The sequence below is a fragment of the Parasteatoda tepidariorum genome, chromosome 12 (assembly GCF_982258835.1).
Source record: "Parasteatoda tepidariorum strain Cologne lab strain chromosome 12, Ptep-v5.0, whole genome shotgun sequence".
Taxonomy (NCBI): domain Eukaryota; kingdom Metazoa; phylum Arthropoda; class Arachnida; order Araneae; family Theridiidae; genus Parasteatoda; species Parasteatoda tepidariorum.
The window spans coordinates 11,741,008-11,746,119 of record NC_141766.1 but is presented as its reverse complement, the minus strand read 5'-3'; the positions used below and the strand labels follow the sequence as shown (position 1 = coordinate 11,746,119).

The window sequence follows — 5,112 nt, the reverse complement described above, 5'->3', positions numbered from 1 at the left end:
AATTTACTCAATTTTTTCAATTTGCATTCCTTATGCAAGCTATTATTTTGTAATAATTATTATCAAACTCTTTATAAAAAAGCTTATGCTATATCATGCTCTTTTAAAGCCAAATTTTTTAACAGCTGATATTGTAAATAGATATAGGGGTTAAAAAAAAATTTTTTTTAGAAAAATAAACTATACATAAATAAACCTTAACTTTTCATCATTCTTCTCTGACATCCCTCGTCATATATCAAAAGTAAAACCTGGTCCTACTGGTAATCCATTGGATTTGTTGATTTTAAATTATGAATTGAAATAGTTAAAACGAAAAGACTGTTTCAATAAATGTAAATAAATTTGGATTTCAGTGATATTTGATGAGAAACTTTAGCAACTTGAGAAAAAGCTTCCAGAAAGTTCTAGAAACATTATTTGATATTCAATAACTTTAGGCATTTGCTATTTGATTTCTATATCGTTTATTACTGTTATTTATAGAGTAACTTTTACATCAAGAAAAGTATTGATTTCTATAAATTTTGCATGCTGAAGCCTCTTACATCTAATTCAGAAAAATATACTATTTATAAAATTTATTATACAACTCCACTGAAATCTAATTTTATTTTTTTGCACATACAAGCAATAGTTCTTAGTTTAAAAAATTTTATTGGTAAAAACATCATTGGATTACAAATCATTTGAAATGGGAAAGAACAATATATTGAATGAAATAATTTTTATAGTAAATTAAACATATTAGTTTAAGGAAATAATTTTAATGGAATACACTGAAACTATGAATGAAGAAATTTATAAGCTCTCACCCATAAACTATTTTGACTAATTTCTAGTACTTAAAAAGAAGAGAATAAGAACAAAAAGATTGAAGAAAACTGTCACAAAGATTTATAAATATTTTATGTAACATGCATATACATTATGCAGTATCAACATTAAAATTTTACAATATAAAACAATTAGAAGAAGTTTAAATTTAAAGAAAGAATCTTGAACTGTTTAATAATAAAAATATAATTTGAATTTTAATCTACAAAGAATATATAATAGCAAATTTCCTCAGATTTAATGTTTAGAAAATATATTTAAAAACTTTTGTATAACAGTTTTGAATAGGCCATAGTAAAATGTTATTAACCCAATAAAAGATCCAGTACAAGATTTTTTTTTTTTTTAAAAATTGCTACCACAATAACCCCCAAAAGTTTTTAGAACAAAAATAAGTAATACATAATTAAGATTATAAAAGTCCTGATAAGATTAAGATTAATTAAGGTGATTAAGTAAATTAAGATAAAAATTTATAAATGATTATGAAAGCTCCCTAAGGTCAAAACATTTATCTCTGAACACTTTCACTACTGCTCTTTCTACTTCTGTTTATGGTTTTTAGAAAATGAAGGCTTGTAATTATTTCCGGCTGTGATATAATACAGGCTATTTTAAATGCAGAAGAGGAGATGAAGAATAAATTCTGTCAACCTGTAAGAGATAAAAAATACATTATTCAAAAAAAAAAAAAACAAATAAATAAAAGGTTCATAAATCTTTTCTTTACAATTGATTTAATTTTTTTATACTGCTACATTACATTATTATCATTCGATTTTTTTGTGTCTTCTACGAAATTAGTGATTAACATTTGCTACGCCATCAACTTTTCCTAATACAATCAACTAATAATATCAAATTTTTTCCGAATACAATTTCGACTACTCCCTCTTAAAATTTTCACAAAAGTCTAACACAACTTCAAACATAAAAAAATTCTGAATTTTTTAATATATTTCAGTAAAATTGTTTAAAAGTAATAGTAGTAGTGTTTCAAAATGGTCTACACCACACAAAATTAAACTGTCTTTATTGAATATTCATTTAGAAAAAATAATAAATAAACTTAAACTATACTCACAATACACAAAGTTACTCCTTTACTAAATTTGAAAAGAAATAACTTCCTACTACTCAACAATAAACTGCCTATTAATGAGCATTTGAATTGTGCTGACTGTTACTTCCAATTTGTATATTTTTGAGGAGAATGAAGTATTTGTATATTTTGAACAATCAAGTAACAAAATTAGTATCAACTCATCATTAATATTAAAACAATATTTATAAAATGCATAGATTAAAAGCTTCAATTTACTTTGACAAAACTTGAATTTGATGAGCACAATGAGACATAGGCTATATATGTGGTATTTCATGAGGATTGCTCTTAATATGTCTTTTCAAATACCTTATCAAAAACTTAGTATTTAAGGAAGGAAAAAATAAACACAGAAAAATGACAAATCACTTTTCTGGAAGAAAAAAGAAATATACAACAAGACACATTTGACTGTATCTTCAAGTTTCAACACCCAATTAAACCTGTTTTGATGTTAATTACATCTACATTTTTTAACTGTAAATAGTCAGATTTCAATAGTGCATATGTTTTCCCCATACTTTTATACTAATTGTAACATACACACTTTTTGTTTTCCTTTTTGATAAGGATTATAAGAATACATATCAAAAGTGGTATTTAGAGAACACACTGTATATTATAAATTAAGTATTGTATCTATGTTTGTAAAACTAGCACATTTTAATCAAATTATTTAAGATTTTGCATATCGTATGTTTCCAGAAAGAGGAAAAGAAATTTTTTTTTTGCTCTTTCTTAGATCAAATAATGTAACTTTGAACAAAAAAAAATTACTATTCTATTACATAAGTTAATAGAAATAAAAGCAAGTCCATGGGATTTCAATTTAATAACTGAATCATAGCATAAAGCATCACAAACAGTTCAAAATGAGGTTGATTAAAGAAATATGAAACATTTTTATTCAACAACAAAACTTTCTATAGTTCATCAAGATAACTCATGAAAATAATTTTTAATTATTATACATGGAAATAAGATATTCTCTGTATGAAACAATTTTAGTGTCAAGTAAGCTAGAGTGTATGTGGTCAAATAAGACATTTGGCAAAAATGATAAAGTCAAACAAACAAGACATTTTAAAACTCTCAAGCAAATTTGTATAAAGATCAAACCAATATAAAAAGATCTTAATATTAAGCTAGAGATGCATAAAAATTTAAAATAACTGAATTTTAATATAGAATTAACAACTAATCTAATTCCTAAATGAGACATATGGATCTCCATGTTTTTAAAATTCCACATTTATCATGACACACAATTTTCTCTATATGCAATTTTTCTTTAATTAAATATAGACAGAAAGTAACCAAAAACAACAATTACTTATATAAAATTTTGACAGATAATAATCTGTATTAATATCTACACAGTAATAAAAGTTAAGCAATAAATTATACTATAAAATGATAGAGCTGAAAAAAAGTTCAACTAAATATTTTATAAACTTTAATAAAAATTATTAATACACAAACAGATCGGGAATGAATGAACTATTAGGGATGGAATATATATTTTGTGGTTATTTCAGATCATTCAGTTCAGAAATACTTCTAATAATCTATTAAATACACAAAAATATCATATATACATTAGTACAACGTATATTAGTATGTGATATAATTAGTAGTATTTAAAATAGAAAACGTAATATTCATTTTAAAAGCACATATAGTTGATTATAAATAAAGAAATTCTCACTTACCCGATAATATAGAAAAGTTTTCAAATCCTATTAGTACGTCCAAATTTCTTGAAAGAAACATTCAAAATAAACATATTCCCTGTAAACAAAAACAACTTCTTCTAAATCGTCACATTTCCCCAAAAATATTTCCCTACTGGTGAATGCGCGCGCTTACTTTGATCAAAGTACTTTGATCGTGTCAACCCACCTTGAAAATTCGTTTCATTTTGGCGAAAAAACCCTTACAATTGAATTTAATTGGCGCATAATTAACAGGTCCTGCAGTAGACTGATCGTAAAGACACGGTTCCCAGTAGAACATCGAAGTCAAGTATCACTGGTTGCGGTCAGTAAGCGGATGGGTGACCACTTTGATCAGCCGCCTAGAGACAGAGGGTTGCACGGTATTGGTCCTCGTTAAACTGTTCTACCGTAAAGTGCTCGACTTCGCCCGCTGGTCGTCGGGCTACCAAAGCAGGGGAGCCATCCCCTCTGCAGAGGATCAAAATTGCGATGGCATGTCTTCGGGTCAACCTCAGGGATGTTTCCCAGACCGTCGCCAATAGCCCATTGTGCAGCTCTAGTGCAACGTAAACTACCTACCTATAATTGACAATTGCAAACAAGTGCCGAGTTTGATTTTGACAAGGTTACTAATTTGATTTATTATCAATAAAGGTGCGATTGAGATTATTAGCATTTTTTTTTTTAATGTTAGCAGTTGTACAAACATTTTAATAACAAATTCACCATGATACCATAAGATCATGTAAAAAATTAACAGAGACACATATTAAATCCAATCTCACGTAAGCAATAAGAGTTTATTATTTCATATTGTCTTAATTTTTGATTGTATGATTTTTAAATCTCGAAATACTAGAAAAAAAACTTTTTTTAAAGGTGGACCAGCAGGTGGCCAGTTAGTATCTTATAAAATTTAAAAACAAGTATTTTAAAATATCATAATAAATCTCATCCTCAATTAAAGGACTGTACTTTTCACTATTTGAGACTAATATGACAGTTTTTTTTTTGCAAGTGCAGGTATGCTAATTGAACTTTTTCTGTTAAAATAATTACATTTTCTTTTTATTTAGGATTTTAGGTCTTTAGTTTCAGTTTATGAGAGCATACAACTATGCTTTTATTCACATTTTAATAATATTTCGTATTTAATTTTTAAAAATTGTTAGAAAATAATCTAAAACTAAATAAATGTATAGTATTTGCCTTTTCGGCTTTTAGACTGGAGCAGGGAAGTGAAGTAGTTAAGGGACTTGGGAGTTAATAGATGGAGAAAGATACCATCGAGTATATGTAGATGGGGTAAACTGACTGAGGCGGCCTTGGTCGGTAACCGGTTGTAGTGCCTAAGAAGAACCGGCTCTCGATAAATGTACCAGAGTTCCCTTTTCATTTTTGTGCTATTACATTTTAAAAAATTATCGTTCCGTATGTTCTGAATTTTGGAAA

General features: G+C 27.0%; 1 long non-coding RNA gene across 1 annotated transcript; it reads right to left on the bottom strand.

Annotated features, from left to right (window-relative positions):
- Nucleotides 1-637: 637 nt before the first annotated feature.
- On the bottom strand, nucleotides 638-3,884 carry LOC147800948 (uncharacterized). The gene is made up of 3 exons (XR_015430841.1): nucleotides 3,655-3,884; nucleotides 2,159-2,251; nucleotides 638-1,491 (listed from the first exon to the last, which is right to left on the bottom strand). It is a non-coding gene; the product is annotated as an uncharacterized LOC147800948 (long non-coding RNA).
- Between the last annotated feature and the right edge of the window lie 1,228 nt (nucleotides 3,885-5,112).